The sequence below is a fragment of the Xenopus laevis genome, chromosome 3L, assembly GCF_017654675.1.
Source record: "Xenopus laevis strain J_2021 chromosome 3L, Xenopus_laevis_v10.1, whole genome shotgun sequence".
In the NCBI taxonomy this organism is placed as follows: domain Eukaryota; kingdom Metazoa; phylum Chordata; class Amphibia; order Anura; family Pipidae; genus Xenopus; species Xenopus laevis.
In genome coordinates, this window is record NC_054375.1 from 73,409,923 (window position 1) to 73,423,378 (window position 13,456).

Here is a 13,456-nt window from a genome sequence, read left to right on the forward strand (position 1 = left end):
CGCCGCGAATTCGCGCCTGCCGAATAAATTCGCCCATCACTACAGTTTACTACTACTACATACTGTATACAATGTACTGCATGAATGAACATCTTCATAATACAGTACACAGCGAGTTTCTTTTCTAGTAACATGAGGGTCACAAAGAAGAAAAAGAAAGTTTAAAATTGGGTTTTGATACCATTGACATTTGTCATGGTATCAATTAACCTTTTAAAATTTTAAGCCCTTCTCGTTTGCCTCTTGATTATAATTTACATTATTTTATAGTTGCCAACAACCTAGATTTGCACTGATTTTGCCATTGCAAATGTACTACATGTCCCTTTAATCTGCAACAGATTCTTCATTATCTGTGACGTAGAGATAATGTTTTATACTGTACTATCAGATTCATTCCATCTGATTGAAACACAAAAATAATATACAGTATACTACGCAACAGCCTTGTAGGTCTTCCGATTATTCATCAGTATCTCTAATCAGTTACAAGATCACCGGAATAAAAAGTATTTGATATTCAGATATTTTTACATAAAAAGATATTGATGGTCAGATGATTAAACTTTTCTTCTGTGTTAATGCATTAATAGCTGTCTGTATAAATATAGAATAAATATAGATAAATAAATATAGACTCTATTATTTAGAATACTCAGGACCTGGGAATTTATAGATAAGGGATATTATGTCTTAAAGCTACTGAAAACATTGTTTTGTCATCAACATTTATTAATACTTAGTCACCATCAACTCAGTGCAAAGACCTCTGCTATCCCCATGAATACAGTGATGCCAGAAGTCTCATTAAAGGGGACCTGTCACCCAAAAATAATTATTCATAACGCTATTTTATCACATCAGTCAAGCAAAATGAACTTTTAATTACACTATATACATTATTTGAATTTTGTTTCCTTCAGTCTGGGATTTCATAATTATAGCAAGCAGGCTGGAGCCATTTTGTGGACACTGTTATTAAGAAAAGCCTTGCATTATCTGAAAATCTTGTTTGTGCATCAGAATGGGGGACCGGATGTCCATCCCCATGCCCTGGCTACACAATTAAATGGTGAAGAGAACAGGGGAATGTGGGGAGAGCAGCGATTTCTAGGAAGTGCTGAATGGAAAGTGAAAGTAATTGTCTGCCCTGCCTCTATGTCCAGGGCATAGAGGAGGGACAGACAATACTTGATTGACAGCTGGGATTTTTAAATGAGCTTACAACAGCTATGAATGCTTTAATAAAAATAGAAATTGGATTTCATATTCAATTTGAAAAGGACTTTTATTATACAGCTTTTTGTGTCTGGGTGACAGGTCCTCTTTAAACCTTGTGTATTATAGAAAATTACATACCTATTAATATGTTAATTGGAAAATGCGGATAGTACCTTTGTGTCTTATGAAAGGTTTGCAGCGTTATGCCTTTATATGGGCATGATCCTTCACTATGACACTGAGTACCAATCGCTTGTACAGTAGGGGTAAAAATATTTCCTATATTTAAACAATATTAAAACACACATTTTATTCTATCGCTTCTTAAACCTCCCCAGACTTAACATTTGCCTGATTTCACATGCTTGCTATCCAAATTCCATATACTTTATCTGTAGAATTAGAAAAATACATAGAAAAATATGTGTGGGTTGGTAAGCTTATATTTAAATAAGGAGTTGGGTATAGGGCCACTATAAGAGTACTATTTGGATATCTCAGTGCAGGGGTAAAAGGAGAGGCAAAACTCACACCTTACCTCAATGGTTTTAGTCTTAAACCATCACTGCATCTAAAAACGGAAAATTGTTTCATTTTATATTTCCAAGGCTTCCCTGTTGGGATAGTTTTATCACTATAATCAGTGTCAGACTGGCCCACAGAAATACCAGGAAAAGTCCCTGTGGGCCCAGGTGTCAGTGGGCCCTCCTGCTTAAAAACATTTGGCACATTTCATGGCCATTCCCTATTTCTATGAGAACAAAGATACTAAATAAACTGAATAATAGATTATAGTATGTAAGAAAAGACACTAGCAGAATAGAGGTTACGTGAGGAGAGGAATTATAATAGTACTGAGAATGGGCCCCTGGTCTAAGGTTTTTGGGTGGGCCCTTGGTTTCCCAGTCCGAGCTTTTAATCTGCAGTAAAAAAAAACATGAGTTATAGCCCAGTTTGAGGAATCTGTGCATGTAAAGAAAACAATTTAGGAATATTAAATGCAGTGCAGAGTTATGCTGAGCATGATCACCTGATGGCACAAGGTACCAATAAGTACCACATGGCCAAATACACTTTTTTTCTATAGTGTTTATTATATTTTATTACAAATATTTCACATAACTTGAACATATTTTCAAATATTACATTACATTACAAAATATCAATTATGACATCAAAATTGGAGCGTAAACAAAGCCCAGGATAGCTCCTTGTAAAATTATAAAGACATAATCAAACTATCTTATATATTTTTGTAGTTTAGGCTTCCTGTTTGTGTAGTTTTCAAAACTCTGCAAGCATTTAACACTAGAAAATATAATATTTTAAATGATCTGTATAGTTAATGTTCCATTGTTAGAATATATATTGAGAAAACCAGTTACAAAAAAAATTTAGGACTTTTGCAGCCTATCACTCTGAAAAAGGAAAAGTCGCCAGCATTGTTTGAACTTTGATGCATTTCCACTCAGAATATGATGTGACAAAAGATTGAGGAAGTTCTATGTACTCCATTGCACTTCATCTGGTTTGAGCTGGTGACTGCAAGCCTGGCAAAAGAGGTAACTTTCAGTAAAATCCACATTTTAGTGAATGTCCATTCAATAGAGAGAATTGTCGCCTGGTGATAGAGTGTGATTGAGTACTCGCTCCTATCTCTTTCGCTAGCGAATTGGCGCCTGTGCCCGTTAGTAAAGCAGATGTCCCTGTGGGCAGTAACGCTGGTGAATTGTCACCAGCGTTTGCCACTTCGCCCTTTAGTAAATCTACCCCTAGATTGTCTATGAATGAAATGGAAAAAAAAAACATGTGGCTACATGGCGGATTTTTATGTGAATAAAGAGAAGCAAGTGAGGAAAGTTACATCATTTGAAATCCATTAAAACAAAGTCTTTAAAGGCTTCATTTAGGTCTGTGCCAATTCAACAGAACAATTTGAGTTCATTCTGGATTACCTTTACAGCACATGATTAGCTACCTGATCACCAGGGTTAGCTAAATTAGTGTTACCAATAAAATATACTTTCTATAATATTTATTTATATTCATATTATATCCTTCAAACCCTAATGATCTCTTCCCACTAATGAAAGCTTTGGTTGAGCTACAGAAAGCAACAATTTGTTTTTTTTGTTTTGTTTTTTTTAAAGTTTTATTGGGTTTTACAAAAACAAGCAAGATATAACATTTGTCCATTGAAGGACTATAACACAAACTTATACAGCTTAGAGAGTTAGGTGTCCTAGAAGAATTTGATGATGGAGAATACACCTAAGCTGTTATTAGAACTAAGTAAGAAAACAAAAGTAAAACAAAACATATTAAGCTAATAATGCTCAGCTAATCTTGAAAGTTGAACAAGAAAGATAAAATTAAGGATATGCTGGAACATATAAGTGACTACAAACACATCACAAATGTAAATAAACATTTTAAAATGATTTACAATCTTCAATTATAAATGTAGCAGCCCAAGTGAACGGAGTTTGTTAGTAGAGTCAAAAAAGTCCCAATATAACGACCAATTATTAATGAAATCTTGTTTAAGGTGAGGGTCAGCAGTCTTAATCCTTATCGCTTCTTGCCAGCATAAGTGATTTAAGAGGGACAAGATATCCTTTATCGTTGGTGTAGATACAGATAACCAGTTTAAGAATAACAATTTCTTTGTTATCACAACAATTTGTTATGATAATAAATATCCCAGAGCAAACAAAATGATCATGTTCAGACACAAGCAAAAGGTTGAATTACTGAATTCTAAGGACAATAAAAGCAGTTACTGCATTAATGCAAATTGTTAAATGGCGCTTGTTGATAATATCGCTCTAACTGGGATAATGTTAACGGTGACATTTTATATACAGCAAAAAGTACATAAAAACTAGGGGTACATCAAACCCAACATATTAGGATAAATAATTGGATGAATACTAAAGCCAAATCTCCCTAGACAGTATGAGTAAATATGAGTAGGACCCAGCTAATGGGCCAGTGCTAGGGATATAATTTCCCATATGTTCATCTATGAGAATCATTTACAGTGCATGTGCTAGGCTTTTATTGTAGAGAAAGAGGTGAACCCTGCTAGTGGAACCCAGCACAGCAGCCCTGTCATAAGAATGCAAAGTGTGTATTTAGATGGGGATTTACTGTATCTACCCTTAAGGCAGAAGAACAAGTTTGAATATTTTAAACAGTGTTTAGTGTTCTGTTCATGAACAGGTCCTAGAGTCTCCCAGTTGTGGTCCTCATTCAAGTGTTACGTTACAGCAGTTGAAATGATTTACACAACATCAATCCATTCAGTGTGTTGAACACAGCAGTGCTCCGTGATAATAGCTGCAGAAGGAAAGTCTTGGTCACATAGTGAGTTCCGAGTAGATGAAAAGGAGGCACTGATTACAGCAGCATTTTACAATTTTGTTTCCACTTCTAGCCATGGCAATATGGCAGAGGTCACACGAAATAAAGGAAAAATTACTTTTTGCCTAATGAAATAAATGTAAACAATTTTCCACTATACATTTAACACACATATTCAATGGCTTTAAAGCTATTTTGTAAATGTAATTGCTATCGAAAACAGTTTTTTGTTTTATTTCTTTACTTTGCCCTGCTGGTTCTGAATCTGCAGCACCTGTCATCTGTCCTCCAGTCATGACTTTAATGGCTATAATGCTTTGGATGTTCTGTGAATAAAAGGCATGTGGAGAAGGATGCAGGGTTTTGTGGGAAGGAAAGCAGGAGGAGAGCTGACATTTAGTACATTTTTGTTTCAAGCTTCAGAAGAAACAGTGCAGAGAATAAATACTTCTTGCAATAACATAACATTTACAAACAAATTGATATTGCATTATGATTAAATAATAATAATATATTTAAAAGTTACCCAATTAAATATTCCGTATTGACACTAAAATTTGACAGGCATATATTGCCTTGTCTCTCTACTCACTCCCTGCTGTTACAAGGGCTGACTTCAAATTCTTTGTTCTAAAGAATAAAACTTGTCGAAAGCATAATGTTCCATTATATGTCATAGACTACTGAAAGTAAATACCTAATCCCACATTTGGAGCACATGTGCTTGGTATCAGTCCTGAAATGAACATATGCTACATCTGCAACTAAGCACTCAATCTTTCAATATGTTCACTTTAAATACAATTTTTGGAACTCAAACGCTGAGAATTTATAGCAGGAGCTAGTGACTTCTCCACTAGGTGGCAGAACTGTGCCACATTCAGGGGCGTATTTAAATTGCACGCAATTCCCTAATTGTGAAGAAAAGCCTGTATTAAGAAGACAAATAACAGCAATGATTCACCATGAAGTGGGACAATTAGTCTTTATTTTTGCAACAGAAACAGTCCTGGTTGAGAACTCTTAATATATTTGTTCAGAACACATTAAACTGAACTTTCTCCATGGATTAGAGAAGTATAATAAGTTAATTGGATACTTTTTTTTCCTGTTCCATAAAAGCTACTCTCACATTAACACCTAATGAACTTTCATTCCTGTTGTTCTGGCTATGTTCTTCAATACATCGTTTTAAATGAAGCCCCTTTAAGCTTTAAATAACACTTTACCTATTAAATTCATCTGCCAACACAAAAATACATGCTAAAAATTGTAAGTATGTTGTTGTGAGAGTAATGTTGCATATTTTCTGTATAAATAATAAATTTGCCCCAAAGACTCACTGGAGATATACAAGTATATAAAGCAGAAGCTGGCAGAAAAGCTTTCTAACATTTCTGTAGCCCCTCGGGGGTTTGTTTACTCCCTTAAATAAACAAGTGTCACAGTATGACACAGAGACAGCAGAGGTCTCACACTGCAGAAGTCAATTTCTCTCTTTGTGAAGCTAATGTATTGCACTTAGATGTATACTGGACCTAAAAGATAGGACCCAACAGGTAGAGGAATGTGATTTTATCATGCTATTTCTTGTGTGCAGTAAATATAAGGAGTATGCTTTACATAAAAAAGTATAGGTCTAAAATTTAATATTTCCCTATTCAAGATAAGGTTGTGCTTTTTATAAATAGCCTTTTTAGGCTAAGGCCACACTAGGCGATAGCGCGGCGATTTGACTCGCGGCGACTTTTCGCCGCGACTTTTAAGCCGCAATCGCTGTGGAAACTTTTGCGCTGGCGTCTATGGGGAATCGCGAGCGTAAAAACACACGCGGCGATCTTTTTTCTATTGTCGCTCGAAATCGCCTCGCTAGGCGATTTCGAGCGACAATAGAAAAAAGATCGTCGCGTGTGTTTTTACGCTGGCGATTTGTCGCGATTCCCCATAGACGCCAGCGCCAAAGTTTCCCCAGTGATTGCGGATTAAAAGTCGCGGCGAAAAGTCGCCGCGAGTCAAATCGCGGCGCTATCGCCTAGTGTGCCCTTAGCCTTACTGGTGCTTCACCTGATGAAGGATATATTTTTCCGAAACATGTTGTGATGGTTACTGTCTCCCATCAACAAAAAAAATGATTTAACCATTCAAATACTACATGCCAGCAATACAACCCCAGTAACTACTTCATCTGCAGAAAACTCTCCTTCCTGCTGTCAGGATCATTCTGGAGCTACTGTCCTTCTTCATATTTTATATTATCTACACCATAAGTGATATTTAGCAGCTTTTGGTCTTGTTTCTGTTCAGTTAAATATAAAGCTGTAGACTAACCCTGATAGTATTACTGTTTTCTTATTGTCTTATAAGTCATGGTTTGTGTGGGCATCAGGAAACAAGTATCTCAATAATAATTCCACATTTCATTACCAGAAAATTACCTTAATATAATATGACTGTGGGTTTACCAAAAAGTATTAAGCAATTTAGTGAAACACTATTTCATGTTTCAAAGCAATTAATTTGTAAAAGTGTTGAGTCCCTTTTTCAATATTTCTAAATGTCACTTCATATGCAAATTTACTTCAGCTACAGTATGAGTCTAATTGTGTTCCCTCATGTGAATACTTAACAAAAACATCTGGTGGGAATGAATATTCATAGAGTATCATAAATGACTAACAAGCAAATTCTATAAGCAATATTATGCAATTTTCCTCTTCATGCAAAATTCTTAGAGTTAATGATACTAATATTATATACTTACAGATGTGGAAATGATATCTGCAGAGCAGCAACGCAGACTGGAAAATCTGCAAATCCCTAGTTAGATGTTAGCTGTACACATGTTATTGCTGGGGTCAGGTCTGCAAATCTGACTAGAAAACAAAGGCAATGAATGGTCTCAAAGCTGGCAACTGAACATGGAGTCTCTGACACCAGGTATAAAAAATAAGCAGACAACCCTCCAAAACAGAGCATAAGTCATCTGTGCATAAGGACAAAAACAGGAAAAACAAGTAGCAGGAGCCAGAGAGAGACCACAGAAGATAAAATATAGTTGATTCACATTTAGCACTGATGAATGCCTAATAGACAGGTCTCTAGATTAGTTAAGTAGATGCAGATACTCAGTTGGAGTAAAGTCAGCAAGTAAATACACCTAGTCTCTGTATTGGCAGGTATGGGGACTTGCAAGGTCGCAGTTAAATACACAAAATGTAGCAAATGCAGTTGTGCAAAAATGGAGGCAAATATGCCTATTGATGCTGTACATTAAATAAACTTGTGTCCAAACATGCTCCTTGCACTTATATATGTATAATTGTGCTTGGCAGCATTGCATCCATTCTGCCTCTTTTGCTGAACTGTGCAGAAGTGTGCTTACTGATGCTGTAAAGTAAAGAGCACGCCATGGTATAGATATTGCTAACACTTAAAATTAGGGATGCACCTTGACACTTGGGGGCACATTTACTAAGGCTCAAAGTGAATTCGAAGTGAATATTCGAATTCAAAAACTTTGAATTTCAAAAAATTTTTTGGGTATTTCGACCATCGAATAGGCCTAAATTCGACTTCGACTTGAAGTAAAAAAATTCATCTTCGAAAAACGAAGTACTGTCTCTTTAAAAAAGTTTGCATTCGACACTTCACCACCTGCCGAATTACTATGTTAGCCTATGGGGACCTCCTAGAACCTATAGCCAACATTTGGCTGAGTTTTTAGAAGTCGAAGTAAAATCAATCGATTAAATCGTTCGAATCGTTTGATTAGAAGGATTTCATTGTATGAATGATTTGACTTCGACCGAATATGGCCAAATTCGATAAAAAAAAACTTTGACTTAGAATATCAAAGTAATGCAATTCGATGGTCGACTTTCGAAGTTTTTTGCACTTCGAAATTCGACCCTTGATAAATCTGCCCCTTGATGTGAAAACTATAAAGGACTTCAGTCCAGCACTTCTCTATCTTTTGGAGATTATAGCATAGTACTGCATTATATGGCTATTCCTTTTCCTATGGATTATGCTAATGCATCACAATAAAATGGAAAAATATGTAATACTTTCTGGCTTTTTAGAATATTGGATTTTAATTTTATACAGAATAAAACATATAGTGGTAAAAAATGAAATGTCCTCCGTCACTACAATCAAAATGTGCTCTTACCATCAATTCCAACGTTCATTGGAGGCTTGCTGCTCAGAGTACAAGATAATCTACTCCAAAGTCTTCAAATCCAATATTCTTTTTTTTTTCATAACATTGTTCTAAGTAGTGCACAATGGCATGAGGGAAACACCTAACCTGGTATTAAAACAAGTAGAAAGAGAACTTTTTAAAAAATTACTAAAAACAAACATGGAAAATAAAATACATATGGTGTAGATGGAATGCATTATTCTTGATGGTTTGGTGGGTTATCTCTGGACACGTAACTTCCAGAATTAGCATATGTATTGTCAGCAAGATAGGAAAGGAAACAAGGATTCTGTCGAAAGGAGAAATCTTTTAAAAGCTCTGAATATGGTTATCAGATCAACATGTTGCCTCTAAGCAGGCACCTGACCTTCCAGTAGAAATTATTTGGAAGAGCAATGTATTATTTTGGAGTTAAACATATTTTTTATAAAAATTCCCAGTTATTGTTATTCCTATTCCCCAATGGTACTAAGAATGTGCAAAGCTTCTTCTGCCAGTTTGTACAATAAACTGTGTGTGTGCAGAACAGTTAATGCCAATTTGGCATTGTTTCTAGTCAAACAAGTGGCATTCACTCGGGCATATAACCCTAACTGGAGTTTGTACAATATATTTCACATTTCAGTGAGCTGGTGAAGGGATTGTTATTGGAAGAAATTGAATGTGTAGAAATTGCAGCAGTGAGAATATTTAGTCTACGTTAGACAAGAATAAAGATCTTCAATATCCTTTTCAGAATCCAAAGGTGACCTGTATATTTTTTCCAGCTAGTAAAAGGGTCAAGTGAAATTAAATTGATTTCAGTTTTTAGACAGCGAGACTGTTGTGTATACATTTTCAAGAATGTTATAACCATTTTGCTAACATAATGCTTCTTTGCAACAGCATCTGAGGTGACATCTTACATTCAATCATAGACGACTTATTGACTGGAGGCTTTTATTCAAAGCTGCTTCAAATAATTCTACTCACTAAGATTTCTCAACAGATAACAGAACTGTGTTTCTGATCCTGTGCATTCAGTGTGTTTTCCAGTATCATCTGGTATTTATTCTAGTATGTGCAGCCTCCTCTTCCTGGCAGACTTGGCAACCACTGAAGAGAGCAAAAAGACCCAGTCCATGGCAAATTAGATATATTGCTGGCGAATAAGGATTGAAAAATCTACCATTTTTGTTTCTACATTATTGGAATTTTGAAATGGCAGAGCAACATAGATGAATTTCACCTTAGTTCCTTTTTAAATATTGGAATCAATATCAGTCAAAACCATCTTGACCCTATCCATAGGTACCATGCCACATGTCATAAGAAAGGTGATGTAAGAAGTAATAAAGCAGGCCCAGGTATTCCAGAAATATTCTGAGAATAACAGAACAACATACCTAACAAAAGGTCTGGGATCAGCCATATTTAAAGCCTGTGATGCCTAGCTCTATTCCCTGGCCTTATAACAGCCATGCCATGTGGGGGGAGTGAAAACCCACATAGGGGTAACTAAAATCAAACAATAAAGGTGGTGGTTAATAATAGGTCCAATACGCAGAACTTTACTGCAAAACTCAAGTGCTTTAATGTGTCACGACATGGTTCGAGCTGAGCTCTTTCTCAAGTGATCACTTGAGTGTATCACTTGAGAAAGAGCTCAGCTCGAAGACACATTAAAGTACTTGAGTTTTGCAGTAAAGTTATGCGTATTGGACCTATTATTAACCACCACCTTTATTGTTTGATTATATTGCTTCACTGGACAGAAACCGTGGCTATAGGTTTACCTACTGAATCTATTGTTACTAGGGTTAACTAAGAGTTCACATCAAGACCTCTCATAGGTGAGGTGGAGGTCACACTATAACAAAAACTCAAACACATTTCTCATAACAGAATCCAAACCTGTTAAACCAACCGATGGTAATATCTCTACTATGTTCATCGTATGGTCATCTTATTCTTGGTCAAGACCATAGAGGAGGTCATTTAAACTCAACCTGTGACTTGGAGCCACTCACCTTTTTGCATTACTAAGGGAGGGGATCAAGGATAAATTGTCAGATCTTCAGACTGAGAATTTGGATTTATCTTGGAGGACCTATTTCATTGGGGAGTTCATCCTGTTTGTTTCTCCTTGCCTCCAGAACCAGGAACTTTTATCTCTTTTGGTGAGAGTATATGTTTTCTATAATTTTCCTTTTTATTTAAAAAACAGTTTGTGCTCTCTAAGGGGCAGATTTACTAAAGGGCGAAGTGACCAACACTGGCGAAGATTCGCCAGCATTACCGTTTTCAGGGACATTGCCAATTTACTAACGGGCGCAGGCGTCACTTCGCTAGCGAAGGAGATAGATGCTAGTGGTGATTCGCACTCTATCGCCAGACGAATTTTCGATCTGGCGAATGGACGTTACTCCACAAATTCACTAAGATTCGGATTTTACTGAACGTTACCTCTTTCACCAGACTTGCCTTTGCCAGCTCAAACCAGGCGAAGTGCAATGGAGTGCATAGATCTTCCTCATTCTTCTCATTCTTCATATTTTTTAGTGGAAAAACGCTGGCGTGATAGCCTGCAAAAGTCCTTACATTTTTTTTGGGTAACCGGGTTCCCCCATACATACATATGGAACATTAATTATACAGTGGGCTCATAAATAGGCCATTAACAACTCTACTTTCTTTATTAAGGTTCCCGGGACTTGTGTAATGTAACATATACGTCCATTCAACTTTAAATTTGCCACCATATGCAAATTAGCCTGAGTGAAGACTTCTAATGAAGTTGTGCTAGGCAGAATTGAACGCTAGCGCATCTTCGCTTTGAGTTGCTCGTATTGCTAAAGTAACCATAGTGAAAATTCTCCAGCGTTTGGCGCCCTGGACGCGACTTCACATTTTAGTAAATTAGTGTTGTCGGAATTAATTTTCACCTGGCGAAGTGCTGCAATGGCTGCGAAGCCGTCGCTGGCGAATTTTTGCCGTTCAGTAAATTTACCCCTAATTACTCAATGGTGCCTTTTTTACATTAACTTTGCATAAACACTTCATCCCCTATGTCAATAGGTGCATCAGTGCTCGATTTGAAACATAAAGCAGGATAGGCTGAGCAGCAAGGAATGAGTGCATTTTAAAATTGTATTATCAGCAACTTACTGCAGAATTGCAACTGTACCTGCTGACATACGTGTGACTTATGATTAACAGAAGGTATGACAATCAGACTTTGGACATCTGGAAAATTATGTTCATCCACTAAGTACATGAACAATAAAGAATAGAGAAATAAAGATGCAAATTGGAAATTAAAATGAGATAGTAAATTAGTAAGGCTGGGTGTTTTGAATGACATGATGAATGTTATAATTGTTATATTTGACATGAGCATAAAGTATGCTCCTGATAATTTTTATAAAATATTAAACTTGGCTGATGGAGAATAATTAGTATGATGAAGTATTTGCATTTCATTTGGGTTTCTTAACAATTTACAATATGTATGAATAATGGAAGGATGTTAAATCAACTGAGCATAATGAAGAGTCAAAAAAGAGAATTAGCATGAAAATGCTTTTTTTTAAATTCAAATTACACTTCCTTGTCCGGTTACATGGAAGATTTTTGCTACAAATGTTTCTGGGAGACAAGTACAGTGGTTTTGTAGGGACAATTTGTCATCAGAGAGATTGTGATTAAATATCTCCCTTTGTGACATAAGATTTTGGGACTAATTTTCTATTCCTTGGCAATGATACTTAACTGATAAGTAAAACACTGCTGAGGGTTTACATTGAATAATCCATTTTCCATGCAGGATTGAATCGAAAATAATTTTCCAAATCCTTTCTCCCTATATTCCCCCCATTGGAGAGGAGGGATTTGGTTGGGTGCCTCATAGAAAATAATGTGTTTGACTACTCAAAGCAATCAAACATATTCTAATTGACAGTTGACACCTTATCGGCTTTGATAACTTTGCCAATTCATGAAAACAGTCAGGAAACTTTGGATAAATCATAACTGAACTTCAGGGTCGGAAGAGGAATTCACTGTCTTCTAAAAGATATGCATAACAATATGTTAGGTGGATACTTAACAAATTGTTCCTTTGGTCATTGACTGGACAGTAGTGTCACATTTACTGAATGGATAAATTACATATTCCTACTATCATACCACTCTGGTCTATTTGGCACCAGAAGCTGATCAGTCAAAATAATGATTTTAAAGAGACACTTCAACAAAGGCTCATGCCCATTTGTTGGAGATGTTATAGTGCATGAAAATCCAGTTTTAGCTATCATTACACACCAAAATGCAAAAAAAGGAAATATACTGAGACTAAAAATGAAAGACCAATATGACTTAGGGACTCCAAACTGGAAGCTGATGAATATTAAGCTTTTGTTGCAAATGTTTTGCTTTAGGCTAAATCATATTGCTATCATATCACTCCGCCTTTCTGCTTGAGCAGCAATTTATGCACCTGTGTATTTCATTTAAAAATGTGATAGAATTGGAAGAGCTAGAACAGCAACTTTCAAGGCAAGAAAACACAAACACCTCATAGTGCTTCAAACTATACAAAGACAAGAGCCACACCCTAGAATGTACAAATCACTAGCATATAATTAAGAAATTGTTGTTTCTGCCAGCCACTCATCTATAGAATAC